Source organism: Pristis pectinata, chromosome 2 (assembly GCF_009764475.1).
Source record: "Pristis pectinata isolate sPriPec2 chromosome 2, sPriPec2.1.pri, whole genome shotgun sequence".
Classification (NCBI taxonomy): Eukaryota; Metazoa; Chordata; class Chondrichthyes; order Rhinopristiformes; family Pristidae; genus Pristis; species Pristis pectinata.
In genome coordinates this window covers 34234578-34252363 of record NC_067406.1, presented here as the reverse complement: position 1 = coordinate 34252363, position 17786 = coordinate 34234578, and the positions used below count along the sequence as shown (strand labels likewise).

The 17786-nt window shown below is 37.8% G+C and overlaps 1 protein-coding gene across 1 annotated transcript in view; it reads left to right on the top strand.

Moving 5' to 3' along the window:
• Positions 1-17786, top strand: part of LOC127567310 (ciliary neurotrophic factor receptor subunit alpha-like) — a 233514-nt gene that overhangs the window by 178636 nt on the left and 37092 nt on the right. The gene's annotated exons all lie outside the window — the stretch shown is intronic.

The window sequence follows — 17786 nt, the reverse complement described above, 5'->3', positions numbered from 1 at the left end:
ATCCCCAAGAGTTAGGCTTACAACCACTGCTTTTCTTAAAGTATATTAATAAATTGAACTTGGCTGTACAGCAAACAATCTCTACATTAGCAAAGGACACAAAACTTGGAGATGTAGTGAACTGTGAAGAGGATAGTAATAGACTTCAAGGAGATATAGACAAGCTGTCAGATGGTTGGAGGATTGAATTTAATGCTGGGAATACATCAGGAAAAATAAGAAAAGATGATATAATGTAGAACATAAATCTCTAAAAAGAGTGCAATACAGAGAGATCTAGAGGTATATCAGCATGGTTCAAGGAAAGTGGTAGGGCAGATTGTGGTCATAAAGAACACAGGATCCTGGGCTTCAGAAATAGGGATATAGAGTGCAGGATCAAGGAAGCTTTATAAAAGACTGGTTCAGCCCCAAACGGATCATAAGAGCATGCGAGGCAGGAGCAGAGGTCAGCAATCAACCCCTCAAGCCTGCTCTGCCATTCAATGAGATCAATGCTGATCTAATCTTGGTCTCAACATCACTTTATCGTGCTCTCCCCATAACCCTTGACTCCCTTGTAGTTCCAGTATTGGTCAGTCTCCATCTTGAATATATTTACTGACTCTACTTCCACAGCTCTCCAGGATAGTGATTTCCAAAGGTTCTCAACCCTCTAAGAAAAGAAATTCATTCTCCTCTCCATCTTAATTGGAAAGCTCATTATCCTGAAACTCTGCCTCAAAGTACCAGATACCTCCAGTAGGGGAAACATCCTCTCAGCATCCACCTTTATCAATCCCCCTCATATATTTTATATATTACAATGAGATCATCTTTTATTCTTCTAAACTCTAAACTGCTCAACCTCTTATTGTACATCAACACCTACATCCTAAGAATCAGCATAGTTAGCTTTATCTACAGAGCCTCCCACACAAGTGCAACCTCTCTTAAATATCGAGGCAAAAAATGTATGCAGTACTCTACGTGCAATCCTATAAAGTTACAGCAAAACTTCCCTGGTTTTATATTTCATACACCTTTTAATAAAGGCAAATATTCCATTAACCTTCACTTGCCATACCTGCATGTCAACCCTTTGATTTTATGCAGTAGGACCCCATGTGCCCATTATACTACAACAGGCTGACTCCATTAAAAAAATTATTTGTGTTTTCATCCTCTCTTCCAAGATTAATAAACTCATATTTTCCCATTCTATGCTCCAGTTTTGCCAGCATCTTTCCCACTCACTTAACCTATTTATGTCTCTTTGCTGGCTCTTTATGTCCTCCTCACAATTTGCTAAGCACCTAGTTTTGCATCATCATCAAATTTGGCTACGGTACAATTGGTCCCTTCTTCCAGCCTATCAATCTAGGTTCAAAGGTGGTGAGGCCTCAGAAATGATCCCATTAGTTACTGATATGAAAATAACACATTTGTCTCATCTCTAAGTTTTCTGTTGGTTAGCCACTCCCTTATCTATGCCAATCTTAGTATTCATACCTTCTGCAGTAATCTCTAAGTGGTAACTCATAAAATGCCTTTTCCAAATACACTACATCTATGGTTCCTTTTACCAACCTGTTGAGTGCATGGAACATAGAACCTAGAACATGGGACATATAACAGTACAGCCCAGGAACAGGCCTTTGGCCCACAATGTCTGTGCCAACCATGATGCTAATCCAAACTACACATCTGCCTGCATATGGTCTATATCCCTCAATCCTCTGCCTGTTCATGTGCCTGTCTAACTACCTCTTAAAAGCTGCTATCGTATTTGCTTCCACCACCTCTTCTGGTAGCAGGTTGCAGGCAACTACTACTCTCTGTGTAAAAAAAACTTACCACATCAAACTCCTTTAAACTTTCCCCCTCTCACCTTAAAGTTATGCCCTCTAGTATTTGACATGTCCATCCTGGGGAAAAGACTTTGACTACCTACCCTCAGTATGCCTCTCATGATTGTAAATACAATGATCAGATCACCCCTCAGCCTCTGACACTTCTGAGAAAACAATCCAAGTTTATCCAGTATCTCTTTATAGCTAATGCTGTCTACTCCAGGCAACATCCTGGTGAACTTCTTCTGCACCTTCTCCAAAGCCTCCATATCCATCTTGTAATGCAGCGACCAGAACTGTACACAATGCTCTAAATGTGACCTGACTAAAGTTTTGCACAGATACAATATGATTTCTTGAGTTTTATACTCAACATCCCAACTGATGAAGGCAAGCATGCAGTACACCTTCTTTACCGCTCTGTCTAATTGTGTTGCCATTTTCAGGGAGCTATAGACTTGGGCTCCAAGGTTCCTCTGTACATCAATTCTCTGAAAGGTCCTCCTATTTACAGTATACTTTCCTCTTGCATTTAATCTCCCAACATGCAACACCTCATACTTGTCTAGATTAAACTCCATCTGCCATTTCTCTATCTTCCATGACAAAGCCAATTTTGTATCCAGCTTACCAACTCACTGTGGATTCCATGTGATTTAAGCTTCTGGACCAGCTTACCATGATGGACCTTGTCAAATGCTTTACTAACATCCACGTAGACAACATCCACTGCCCTACCCTCAACAATCAACTTCATCACTTCCTGAAAGTTAATTAATCCTGTCTCATTAAATAATACCAGATCTAAAATAGCCAGCTTATAAAATGGCATTGTGTTCAGTTCTCAGTAAGGATGTGGAGGATTATAGAAGGTGCAGAAGAGGTTTTCTAGAAGAATTCAATGGACAAGGGACTTTAGTGATGTGGATAGATTCAAGGTGGGGTTGTTCTTCTCTGAACTGAGGAGGTTAAGGGGGGACCAGGAGAAAGACCAGTGAAGTGTCTGGACAAAGTAACTGGAGAAAAACTGTTCTCATTGGTAGAAGAGTCAAGGAGCAGAACAGAGAGAACCCAGGTGATTTGCAAATAAAAAAAAACAAAAGTAGTGAGAAAAAAAACCTGGTGCATAGCAGAAAAGGATCTGAATGCCTGTTTGGGGAGTAAAAGAGGCAGCTTCAAACATAGTGTTAAAAAAAATGAATAAATACTTGGGGGAGAAGACAGGGGAGTCAGATAGCTCATATATAGAGTCAGCCTGGAGTCAATAGGCCAAACGGCCTCCTTCAATGGAATAAGCATACTGTAATTCTGAATTATCCACGACCATGAAGTGAAGCGAACACTTGGTTGCTTCCTAAAGTTTGAAGGTGACATTTACTCTAAAGGGACATTAAAGGTGGAAGCCACGCAAAAAAAGAATTTGATTTCAGAATGTTTAATTACCTTGTAGATTGCTCAGCTGTTTTTCTTTCCGATTGAAAAGAATAGTTTTGTGGCTGTAACAATGTGATATTTGATATGTGGTTTCAGGACAGTGATAGCAGTGTGCATTGTCATATCCTTATTAATATGTTACACACAGATACTTGAGATAGAAAATCAAGACATTTGTTTTCACAGGTTTATACTCAAGTCACATACTTATGTTTTTATAAGGTATCCCAAATCTTGCAGAAATTTCCCTCAAAGAGCCATTAAATCTGCTCGATAGCGTTAACATTAAAGCTTAAATGAGCCTATCCTGTAGGATATATTCCCTCTGTCTTGGGAAGTCTGTGGGATGAAGAGGATAATAGCTGGAGTGAGGAATGAGGAAGATAAATCTTGAACATATAAAAATGAGACTGATGATATCAATGAAAATATCTAGCTGCATAATTATTCCAGCTTTGAAGTTGAGGTGCATTCAACCACTAATTTGGTGATGGACAATGCAAGCTAAGTAGCAAAGAGTTAACATTACAATAAAACTAACCGTTGTTCACAAATACTGATGCAAAGATGAATGGTAGTCACTAACACATGATCAAAGATGAACGTTAATGGCTATACTGCTGTGGTTAAAACACAAACAGTGGAAATGTCTTGGTCTATTGGATGCAGTAGAAGATGTGAGCCCCAACAAAATCCCAGCTGTACTACTGAAGACTTGTGCCCTAGAACTAGCAATGGTTCCAACCAAATGGTTCCAGAACAGTGAAAAAGAAGCATTCACCCAAAATGGTGGATAATCAGCCGGACTTATTCTGACCACAAAGCAGAGCGAATAAATTAAATCTGTCCAATTACCTCTCCACAACTTCAATCATGTGCATCTGATGGAAGGTGGTGTCATTGACAATGTAATCAACCTTTGTTTTTGCACTAATATACATTAATATCCTGCTCCAGTGATCAGTTTGCATCTTCTGATCTTATCATAGTTATTCCTTGACTAATGAATGTTCAATTTATGAAATTTTACAAAATGTCATCTATTCTTTGGGACTACATGTCTCGTGATTAACAAATTTATTTTTCAGTATAATTCATAGCATGCTTCCATCTATACCTAAATACCCAAAATGCATTTTACCCAGACTTTTCATTTCAAAAATGTCACTTAAAACATTTTCCAGGAACTCATCCCTTTCGTAATTTAATGAATGTCTCAGTAGCCTTTATTTATCCATGGATGAATGAGGCAAATTCCAGAGATGAGGCAGGAATGACTGCCTTTGATACCAAGACAGTTGTGGCACTAAATTGAAATCACATAGAGTCAGAGGGAAAGCTCTTTACTGGCAGGAGTCACACTTACTACAACAGAAAGATGTCATTGTGGTTGTTGGTGTTCATTTATTTAGCCCCAGGATATTTCCACTGGAATTCTGCAGGACAAGGTCTTAGGCTGAAATAACTGTAGCCGCTTCATCAATCAGCCTGTTCAACATCCTAAGGTCAGAAGTCAGCTGATGTTTGCAGAGGTCAGTTCCACTTGCTGCTCCTCAAGTAAAGAAGCTGTCCATACCCACAGTCAATAAGATCAGAAAAACCTTTAACCGTGGGCTGATAAATGGGAGGCAATTAGTGGACCTCAAAAGTGACAAGTGTGACGCCACCCCACACAAAACAACTCACACATTTGAAACCCTATCCACCACTTTAAGCATTCACTTACTCCATCGCTGGTGTAATATGGCCATAGTATGAGCCTTCTCTATAAAATGTACTGCAGCAAGTCACTAAGGCTTCCTCCAATCTCACCACTATCCTTTATATTCATGCCATTATCATCACTGAATCCACCACTATCCACTTCACCAGGGCTACCAGTAGCCAGAAACTTAATTATTTCGCGGCTGGGCATTCTTCAGTGAGTAACTCTCTTCTTGACTCCCCAAAGCTTTTCAACAATCACAAAAGTATGATAGGTGAATATCTACATGCCTGTATGAGTGGTACAACACTTAAGGACTTGAACACCACCAAGGACTAAGAAGCTCACTTGCTAAGCACACAATCCACAACCTTGAACATCCTCTTTCTTAGTGAAAGCATAATATAACTGTAACATTCACCTTTTCAACATCTACTGTGGCAATTTACCAAGGCTTTTTCTGCAATGCCGCCCAAACCTGTGATCTCTACCACCTAGAAGAACAGTCGGCACCTCCCCTAATTTCCTCTCCAAGTCACACACCACATTGACTTGGAAATGTATCACAATTTTTTCATTGATACTGGGCCAAAATTTGTAGTCCTCCTCCTGGTAGAACTGTAAGCATAAGTCCACCACACAGACTGCAGTGGTTCAAAAAGCAGCTCACTACCCTTTTCTCAAAGATAATTGCAGATGGACAAAAATGCCACAAATTAGTAAAAGACACTTTTAGAAAGAATTGTGAAGACATAGGCCAAACACTGCTAAATTGTTCAGTTTCATCCTCCTTTGTACCAATCATGCTTGATCACCTGACTGATGGCCCATGCTGAGTTGGTGCAATATAGTCAGAGCAAATGTTGAAGAGCTGGAATTGACTTCTGCTTGCTTAATCCAAAGAGGAAAGAACCAGCAAATGTTTGAGTTCCATTTCACTTTCCAGTGACCTTGTTAGAAAGTGCAGTCCAAAGAAGAGGATTGTATTTGGCTTTGATGCCCTGTATTGTCGAATTGCTTTTCCAGCACATTGTAGAAGTTCATATTCGGAATGGTCAATTACACAGGGTGTTGGTGGGTTAATTATACTATTAAAGTCATGCTCAAGGCTGAGTAATCTCCTTCAGAAGATGACTGGAAGAAGTTACAATTAAAAAAATACATAGACAGTCTCTGTTTAATTGTTTTAGTACTGGCAGCTTTTTAACAGAAGAACACAGCCCTAACTGGCCATAATAAAGTAGACAGTAGGCCCACATTATGCAGATCATGTCTTCTTGAAGACAAAGGAAACATAATCAAATATAACAAAATGTTGATTTTGCTTAACTAAGTCCTTAAAAAGACAAAATATACCTCATAGTTAGGTGCAATTTATTATCCAACAAATATTTTTAAATGTTTGGCATGTATAACAAATTGATCATGCACACAGGATGAATGAGCTGTATCTAGTCATCAGTTCTGTAATGAATTAACTGAAACACAAGACGCAATGGCAAGAGACACTGCACAGGCATGACTATGATTTAATGTTTTTCATTAAAAGAATACTAGAAAAATGTCATCTGCTATCAAAGTGATGCATTTTCATATCCTTTATGCAGTTTCTTTTTAAAAACCAATACATCCTAGAAGATAAATGAATGATTTCCATGGAAACAGTTTCAGACTGAAGCATAGGACAATGTGCAGAGGAACAAAAGAGTAAAATAAAGGTTAAAGAATGAGAACAAAAAGGAAGATGTGACAGTTGAGCATTAAGGCAACATATTTGAGTCTGAGACTGGGTGACATTGGATACCTTGCCCAAGTTGCGAAGGGATTTGGGCCCTTTCAGGACCATCTGGATGTCAGTCTGCGGTGATAATGATCATGCATCTCTTGGTAGGAATAATGGCTATCTGCCAAAACTGTATTATTAATGCACACTCGGCAAAATGACATTAGCATGGTTTTATTCCTGTCTAGTGCTGTTTGATGCAGAAATCGTCTCCTAGAAGAGGGGGAAGGGGAAGGAAAGACTTTCATGAGATAGCTGTCACAGGAGACAGCTGAATAACTGTTTTTTGCAATGCTAATGGTTCCGCAATGCACTGGGTATTGATTGCCCATTAATCTGACTGCTGATGGTTGGGCAAAGTGGCTTTTGGCAGCAGCACAAAGCCTTTAAGAAACAGACCCAGGAAGAGAGAGAGAAAAAAAGTACATCTGAGGCATGTGACTTTGTAAGTATCTGGCTACGGCCAGATTAAAGAAATGTGCAGTTCTTTGATATAACCTCCACATTGGCCTTTTCCATTTTTAAAATGACCCTTAGACAATCGGAGCTATTGTACTCCAGATGAAATAGTTTAACTCCCAGGCTTTTGAGTATTGCATTTTTGAATTAAATTGCTAAATATTTACAAATGTTATTTACTGAAGAAACAAAACCTTTCTCTGTTAAAAGTGTAATTTATTTTGTCAATTTGTTTCAGTCTTTTAAAATATTTGTAGGGCCACAGCTTAAGTAGTTGAATGAAATATAAGTTTTCTTTAATCCTTTTAAAATGTGTAAATTATATTTTAAGAAAAACACATCAGGAAGATTTTTTGACCCTAGCCAGGATTGGTAATAAAGTGTTAAATTGCTTCTGGGCCATAGTTTCTACCCCATGCAGTGATCCTCACTGCAGAAGTGAATGCATGTGTAGATGTTAGGTGAAGACCAAATCAGCTTTGGAATGTCACGCCTAAACCCCTTTTCCTCATCTTAATGATTGCAGATGACCACTTGGACAAGATAGAGGAGTAAAACTATCAGGTGGTACAACTGTACTTTGAATCAATCAGGAGGCAGAATGACAGGAGGCAAGAATTGGAAGGGTAGGGGGAAGCTCAGATAAAAATGGCTTATATTAATTCAAATCTTGGATGGATTCATGTTCCAGTAAAATTGCAGATAATATGAGGATGCAACAGAAACTTCTGCTGAGGAAAATGTTACCAAACAGGAAATTTGGGTCACATTATTAATTTGTGTCTGATAAATAATTAGCTACAAAATGCAGTGGTGCAAACTAAATGCTATTAGAAAGTTACATCAATAGCCATTTTAAATAGTAAAATTATTATGTAGTGAGATTAAATGATTAAGGAGCCCTTTATAGCAAGGTTTTAATATAGTTTTTTTTTCAGTTTCTCATCCTTTGCAATGCAGCTTAGAACAGACAGTTCTATAGGCACCAGGTACCTCCAAAATCTTCATGTTGCTTCAAAGTGATGAACATTAACTTTGTGCAATGGTGGGAAACAGATGATAGTGACGCATCAGCTCATTATACATTTCCACCAATTATAGTTCTACATGATAATGACAGGGGAGAGGGACAAAATCATTGCCATTTCTGCCTTTATCTAGCACCCAAAAGTGACTGCTTTCCAATAAGCAGTGATCAGAAGTTACACTTTCCCTTACTCTGCTTAACCTGATCCAGTGATACTGAAAAGTGACTGTAGCATGCCTATTTGCTCTTACCAGTTAACTCAATACAGATTACATATTGAAGCCTGGGACCCTCCTTGTCTGAATGGCTGAGTTCCATACCAGCTATTCCACTTACCAACTGAGCCAAAGGGGGAGACTTATAAATTGCCATAATTACCCCTTTAGCTTTGAAGATACACACCTGTTATGTCATGGAACATCTGTCAGACTGATGTTCTACTTTAAGGAAGAAAGTTATGATGCAGAATTAGAGCCTCAGAAACACCAAAGAAAAGTATTAATTCATTTTTTTCTCAAATAAACAATGTGTTGTTTATTTGAGAAATAAACAAGTTGGTGCAGAAACTTTACCACAAGCTGAAGTGATCAAGTATTCCATTTGGATTAATAATGAGAATATTTGTCTAGTCATAGAAATAGCATTCCAAATCTTGTAGGAGAGAATGATTGCCCTTTTCCCTGTAAGCTTCACAGGGTACAAAATAAGAGGCTGACAAATAGACTGAGATCCCTCATATGAAAGCAATATGTTCCCACACATCAATTTTTCAAAAGAATCGCAAGCATAGTGCAAAACCACCAGAAGCTTTAACACCGGATGTAATTCTGGTAATATTTTACAACAACTCAAATGACTGAGAGCTCAGTCACTTGCACTATGGAGGCACGGAGGAAACATTCTGAAATGTTTAAGCAGTTACAGAGAATAAAATCAAGGATTTGGTAAGGGAAAGATCCAATGGTACAGAACTTGTTGCTAGTGAGAGAAGAGCTGAGACAAACTGTTTCAGACAGTTTTTGATTTATGAACCTTTTTTATACTGCCATCCCACGGAACAGGACGTAGAAAGATTCCACTGCGTTACAAAAGTTCTTGTGTTTCTTCATCCCTTTGCTTAATGCTGTATTGACTATTCCATAAGTTATTAGTCTAATCATAGTTTAAGATCATAAATTTTAACATCGTTTGTGTTTTACCTGCTGGTTTTAGCCTCTCCTTTTGTAAAGAGGCTAATTCATGTAAGATGTAATCCTTTATGGGAAGCTGCTTTTTGGTGTATTGTTCAGGTGGTCATTTTTCACCATGTGCCTGGTGTTAAGCAATTCACTGTGCGAAAGATCACAGTTGAACTCAAACCTGCCATTAGATGTCTGTGGGGAGGTCAAGCCTTCCAGGACCTCATAGAAAATGATCAGTCTTTATTTGTGACACGAAGGGCTGTTTGGTTATGGTGGGGAAGAGGAGGGAGGAGACATCACAGCCGAGTTGGATTCTGTCCTCATCTGAAATTTGAAACACTTCCATTAGAGGTCATTAACTAGAGATGAGATGCAGAAGCCATGGCTGATCTTTTATTCTCTCTAACCCAGGGCTGCTAAGATTACTTCTAATATCTACCCATTTTCTCTGCAGTGGCACTCCAATTGATATCGGCTACCTTAGCAAAAACAGAGAATAAAACCTGGGAACGTCTCGTCAATGTGGTTCAAAATGATTTTTTTTAATTGAAGCATGATCTGCATTGTCTTCTTTTAATTAAATAGAGGGGAAATGCTGATGGCAGCTTTGAATCATAAATACTTTCTTGGAATAAGTTAATCATACTGTCAAGCGGTAGTGGCTTCCTTAATATATCCAAGAATTTTTTTTGGTGAATAAAAGAAATTGTACATTAATTTGGCAATATTTTCTCCAAATATTAGAATTTATTGCTTTTTTAATGGATTGTCACATTGCATCTTGATATAAGCAAAAATATTCAATTTTTAAAAATTGGTTATAAAAGGAGAGTTAATAAGATAGATTGTACCACTATTTTGCCTGTGCTTCTGATCAGAACATGTAATGTTCAGCTTGTGAATCACCATTAAAATCCTCCATCAAGTCAGCCCGGGTTTTAGGAATCCTAACTTCATTAATTTTAATGAATTCTAAGGAAAAGATTTAAGAAAGGGAAAAGTCATTTACTTTAAAATGATTTTTCTGTTGCTTAATGTTTTTAATTTATGAATTTATAATTGATGTTATTTTTCTTAATGTTTAAATAATTCTTATTGTTTGATTTATTTATATAAATTTTAATGGGCCGAAAAGAACCATCTCTGGCCAGTGAACTGCCAGCCATGTTCTCCTCTTGGGTCAGCTTCTGTGTTTGTGCATTGAAACTTGGAAGTCATATGAGCTTCCTCTCTACAGCTGCACTCACCACTGAGACCAGCCATGAAACTCAAATGTACTTAGCTGAGGGGCAATATGCATTTCATACCTGGCATCTCAGCTTAATGCCATGGCTGGTGCAAATAGCGCAGCCCCATTCATTTGAATGACAGTGCCAACGTTGATTATAAAGGCTTGTGCTGGAAAGTGATTTATTTTTCTTTGTTACTTTATGCTTTTAATTAGCCTGGTATTTTCAAATATTGCTTTTTAATTTTACATTTTAAAGTTATTAATGTCTATTAGAACTGATTTTAAATGTTTCTAATTATGAAAAATACTGCAACTAATTAAACTGGCCTTTGATAGTGACAACCTGTCAAAAGCCTATCAGACATTCTTGGGATAGGGCCTTAAGCTCTGCCTCCTGAGGCCTTGTTGTGTCCAGGCCTCCAACTCAATTGATCCCTTAGAACTACAATAGGCAAATATAGCTGTGAAAAAAGCCTGGCAGAAAATCAATCAGAGCTGGCAAATCCCCACCTTCAGCAGTGCTACCTGTCAAATATTCCTGGAGTGCTTTGGCTGCAGAACCTCCTTACTACCGGAGGCCAATTTCTCACCTAAAGTACCTGACTGGACACAGGCTTCTATATCTGGACCAGATAAGTGTGAGCATGGGTGAACTGTGGGCATTTTTCCAGGCAAGGGACCTGAGACAGTATAATCAGGCCCAAAATCTTTTGGCTGTTAAAGGTGAGTGAATGTCCAAGATCCGCTCCTTTTTTATTTTATTTTTACATTATTTCATAATACTGCTCTCTGCTTGTCATAATGCCATTAGCACACATTTAACAAAAATGTGGCTGGAGAACTTTCTCTCTGGCTTTACAAGTTCTACTTATTTTCCTTATCATAAGGCCAAATGTTGAATTTTACTGATACCATTCTTCACAAGAAGGGCCTAAAGCCTGCTGGATATCTCATTTCACTAGTTTGGCTAAGTTCAAGAATTAAATTTTCTTATTTCAACCTGCTAAGCCGACTGTTATGCCATTCCACAACTAATTGTTAGGATATTACCATGCTGTGCAAGAGAACTTCATACTCACTTCTGCATAAAATATGTATTTGTCTTGACAATATCAAATTGCACGATGGATCCAAAGGTGCCTCTTGGCATAAAATAGTAGTAAATTAATAAGGGTGGTTTGCCTGATGACTGCTGATGACTGATGGATTGTGGAAAGTTTGGACCCAGAGAAAAGGAAGGCATGCTTAGGAAATGCCTTTCAGGACATCCCAAAATTATTTATAGCCTGTGACATTCTTTAAATGTGCAGTCAGTGTTGTAATGTAGGGAGCGCATATCAGTACTAATGGAATATTGCACTTTTGGATGTGCTGTCTTTTGGATGAGATAGGAAATCAAGGATGCAAACAATTCAATGGCAGGCACTGAGAAAAGAGGATATTTCTTTGGTGTTTTGGTACAGTATTCTTTTAATCTTTTACACAGTGCATTAAACCAGGTTGATATTTTGGCTTAATAATAATGGAGATAAGTAATATTCCAGAGATTAGAGTTGCAGGTTATGTAAGACCTCAGGTGTAAAGGCCCTACAGTGCCTCAGAACTATTTGTACTTATTTTGGCCCACTCAACATGGTGGTTATGGTGCAATAAAGTATTAAAGGATATATGGGAATAAGAAAGATACAAATTACTGAGTGTCTTCCCTGCTCCCTAAGAAAGTTCTTGCCATGATCAGTAACCACTGATGTGCATCTAGCCCACCTGCTGATTATAAGAAATTGTGTCCAATTGCACATGAAGGCTCCTGTCACAATTGCTGTTTTTCCTAATCGGTAAATATACTGACTGTTTATTTGGCTAGCTGCTGGGTGGGGAATTGAACAGAAGATGTCAGTGAAGTCCAGCTGCTAAATTTGACATTCTTCTGTGCTGTTGGAGATCCTTGACTGGTTCTCCAGCCACTTATATCCTTGTCGTAGCCTTCCTGCTTCTAAATCCAATTTCTAGCAAAGATTATCAATCTTGCCTTCAGCTAATTGCTTGGAAGAATAAGGATAATGGGAATAGTTAATTGTCTTTCCCACTTCACTTTCTTATTCTTCCTCTGCTAGATGATTCCCTCTACCAATAACATCTCGTATTTAAATAGCCCATTCAATATAATAAAACATCCCAAGGCAATCATAGGAGCATCAGCAAAACATTTGTAACCAAGCTAAATATTAGGACAGATGAGCAGAAGCCTGGTTAAAAGAAAATTGTTTTAAGGAACATCTTAAATGAGAAAAGAGAGATAGTGAGAGACATAGGGGCTTGGGGAGGGAATTCCAGAGCTTATGGTCTTGACAACTAGTGAAGGAGTAAAAATGTGAATACTCAAAAGGCCAGAACTGGAGGAACTCAGATATCTAAGCGAGTTGTGGATTTGGAGGAGATCACAAATAGAGAGGAAGATGAGGCATGGAGAGAATTGAACAGGATGAGTACTTTAAAATCCAGACAATTTCCTCCCAGCTTACCCACAAAGATCTTAATCAAAATATTTAGTACTGTAGCTGTGGCATTGAAGTGACAGGCAGTGTCACCAAGTCACTGTCATTTTATATTGTGTGGTTAGAAACTGCCTCAATAGTTTCTAGCTGTAACTTGGAATCTGCCACATAGTAAGTCATCAATGCCTGACATGTTACTAGCATAAGTTTTATTATCGCGGAGGGGCTAAATGGAGGTCAAGGAGAAAAGGAAAATACAATGAACAGCCACTGCAAGAGTAAGTTTCTATCATCTTCCTTGGTTGAACTGGTCTTCTCTCTTTATTTTGATTGGAGAAGGTACCAGGCCTAAGAAATCTCAAAGGATATAAAGGTAGGAAAATAAACAGCGAATTGCCAGTTCTCCTGTTCATGTGATTGATGTGCTGGAAAATATGAGCTTGAGTAGAACCAGGTTGATGTGAAATATGATCTGAATCCTCACAGGCAACATACCTCATCTAACTTCTAAAAATAAACGCGTATGTGCATTGAGGACACACAATAATGTTTTGGCCACTTAACTCCTTGATACTCTTCACAATTTAATATCATTTTTTCTATAAACTGACAGAAACAATCATTCAAATAGATGGTCCTACCACCTTAGAGCTTCTTTCTTTCAAGAAATGGTTTCTTATAAACCTTCTTTAGATCTCTCTTCCTTTCTTCCCTCCCTTAGGATGCTCCTTAAAACCCATGCCCTTGGCCCAGTCTTTTGGTTTTCTGACTTTGTGTCTTATGTAGTTAATGTCAAATTTCCTATTATTATATTCCCATAAACTTGAGATGTTTTACTTTGTTAAGGACATTCTAAATACATTGTTGTCAGTGTTATGCCTTTTAAGTTCCTATTGAGACCTCAGCACCACTCAGATTTAGTGTTTCCTGATGTGGAGGGGTGAGCAAGCTGACTACTCTGACCTGAGAAGCACCCAGAGGTGGAGCAGGATCTGTGCAGTGTCCAGAGGTCTAGCTGTGTACCACTGAGGTCCTGCCCCAGCACACCTTGAAAGCCTTTAAAGATCAAAGGCATTTAAAAACTATGCAAAGAAATTTAAATAATTAAAACAAAACTATGAATCTTGTGCAATTTTGCACTGGATGTTGCTGTTATTTTGAAATTCATTTCAATGGATTGGGGACCTGTGTATCTCCTTCATCAATTAGCTCACTAATTATTATAGAGCATTGCTGAGTCTCGACAAGAAAGTGTAAATTCAAATAGTTCATTCAATGCCAAATCAGGTTAAAAAAAAAGCAAAACAAAGAGAGGGAAAGATTATGAAAGAAAAAAGAAACAGGAAGAAAAATTTTGAAAAGTTTTTTGAAATCTTAATAATAAACACAATCTGAAGGAACATAATTGCAAAACGAAAATCATCAAACAAAAACTGCAGGTGCTAGAAATCTGAAATAAAAGAGAAAAAGCTGAAAACATCCAGCAGGTCAGGCAGCATCATGGAAAGAGAAACTGAATTAATGTTGCAGGTCTGCGACCCCTTGTTAATTGAAGAATCTCAGACCTAAACATTACTTCTGTTTCTCTTTCCACAGATGCTGCTTGAACTTCCAAGTGTTTCCAGCATTTCCTCTTTTTATTACACATTTACGAAAGATAATGTTCAGTGTTATATGGGATAATTTATTTGAGATGTTATTTGGGACAGCCTAGCATGGAGATTAAAAAAAATATTGTTTTGTTGAGCTCAATGGGTATCTATCAGATTGATTTACACTTTGATGCCGGCTCAGCAAAGTATGTTAATTGCGGAACATCTGGAAGAGAATCTAACTTGGACAATGACATTCTAATTTTTGGAACTTAGCTGTGTATATGCAACCAATCAAGATTGATATATGATTCATACTTTAGTAACACTGCAGAATGATAGTTTCACCTTTATTTTAACCAAAAAAATCCAGCCCAATGCATTTACAATGGGGAAAATTGGGGCCATGATGGAAGCTAAATAAGGTGCAAAAATTGGATAAGTTAATCGTGCAGGTTAGCCTTTAATTCATACCTTGGATTTTTTAAAAGATATCTTTATTAGTCACATGTACATCTAAACACACAGTGAAATGGATCTTTTGTGTAGAGTGTTCTGGGGGCAGCCTGCAAGTGTCGCCACTCTTCTGGCACCAACATAGCATGCCCGCAACCTCCTAACCTGTATGTCTTTGGAATGTGGGAGGAAACCCACACAGACACGGGGAGAACATACAAACTCCTTACAGACAGCAGCCAGAATTGAACCCGGATTGCTGGCGCTGTAAAGCATTACGCTAACCGCTACACTACCGTGCCTGCCCACTAAGTGAATAATACTTGCAGTTGCCCACATCAACTTTTTCCACTTTTGAGAGGCAGTTTACAGTTCTCAGCATGGTATCCTCCACAAGGCATCTCTAGATTGTGTGAGGAAGAAAAGCACAACATTTATACTATAATTAACCATTTTAAAGAATATTAACCGAGGAACACATTGATGTGGAATGTGCAGGGGGAGGATTTCCAATGGAAGTGCTGTTGTGTTTTGACAAATATAGGGACAGATGTAGGGGGTCTGATGATTGCTCAATGTGCCCATTTAGGGAGTTGGAGATCACTCATGGAGCTGGAGGAGCATCTATTTGGTGAAGGGACATGGTCAATTTGTGACAAAGAAATCAGTTTAGTCTGGGGGTCCAAGACGAAAAACTTCTGACCTAAATGCACCCAATTTTGTGGATTAAATTTCCCTCACAGCAGCTAAATCAGGAAATATAGATTAAAATATTTAGTTCATTGTAAAATCACGTACAGAAAGCAAAGAAAGTGAAGGAAAGAGAGGATTAAGATGAAGGAAAAAAACATAATAATATAAAATCATTGCTCCATGTATGTTTTCCAGAAAGACTTGGCGATTAAGCTGCTCAGTACTAGTAAGTCCGATAAACCAAATATGAGTTACAGGGATTACAATAAATACATAGGATAAATCATAAGACACATGAAACCTGCAGTGTAGTACGTTTATATTAATGCCTGAGTTGTATCATAAAAATTAGGGGCATGTGGTCCCTAAGAAAATGAGGGTGAAATAATAACTACTGGGATCTAACTGGATTAAGAAGGATGAATTGAATATAGAGCTTATGTAAGTTTCCACAAAGATAGGTTGTGTTACAAGGAAGGACCATAGCTATTTTTTGTTAACAAAAGATATAACTATGATAGAGAGAACAATTGCAGGGATTGGTAGTCCAGGATTGATTTTCACAAAGGTAAAAGGTCTCCAGAGGAACAGAAGAGAATGTGAACAAATTGGAAAAAAAAACAGTATAATATTATAATGTTATTTTAGGAGCGATTTAACAGTCCTGTGTTAAGGTACTCAATAAACAGAGTGAGGAAAGTATTTGTTCTCTCCTTGTCATTTTTCCTAATAATTAGTTTCATTTCCATTGTGCTAGAAAGATTTGCATAAAGGAAAACCTATTAGATGTAACACATAACTTTGTTATCAAGTCTTTCTTTGAATAAATAATGAATAACTATTGTATTTCCATTACTGAAATAATTAACATTATTGTGCCCAATGTTTGACTTTGGGATGGGCAAATAGTAAATCATGGGGGAATAATTGAACCAGATATATCAGGAAAAGAAAAGTAGATTACTTTTAAAATAACATTCAAAGATAGGGAAGTCATATATGATTTGGAAAAACAAAAGACTTCACAGCAAAATGAAGTCTAAGTAACAAACCTGAAATATTTGTAAGGAAACCAACACAAAAGTAATTCTTTCTGATTCTTTCATCAAGAATATAACTAAAAGAAAATCTGAGCATAATTAAAGCCGCAATAAGAACGATAATATGACATTAGAGAAAAGGAGAGTGCACCATTAGTGTGATAGCAAGATTACTCTTTACTTGCACAAGAAGTAAAGGGAACAACCAAAGACTGCTGTGGTCCCTTTAAGCCATGTGTCAGGGCAGGTTATCTAAGAACTGAAAGATATGCCTGAGCACTTAAAAAGATAATTGGCATCATATTTCACATTTATGGCTGAAGATGCAGCCATAGTCTCATGATTATAGAACAGGTTTGTAGCTAAAACTGCTTCATTAGAAGTACTGTAGAAATGGTTGTAGCTAAGATTAAGGCACTTAAAAGTAATAGTGCCTCAGACAGTGCCATTAACCTCATAGTATTTAAGGGAATAGGGGAGTTTTATATGAGCCACTGGTTTTTATTTCAATAACTCACAGTTTTAGATTGGTTCCCATGAATTGGTTTGTGTAGTCCTATTATTTAAGAAAAGGAAGATATTAGATTTTGCAAATCATACATCAGTGAATCTGACAATTTGAACATAATAAGGAATTGTAGGTCCTTGCCTAGAAATTGAGTTCACCACTTTTTGGTGTTATAGACAAATGCTTTCACAATGCATAGTCTATTGTGGGAAGGCTGTGAGACCTTAAAGTAACCCCACAGCAGCCACAGAGTAGCTACAGAAAAATCTGGCCCAGGGATGGGCGAAATATGGGGATGGGAGTGAAGGGGAGAGAAGTTACACTGAAAGCATAGATCTTCAGCATGTCAA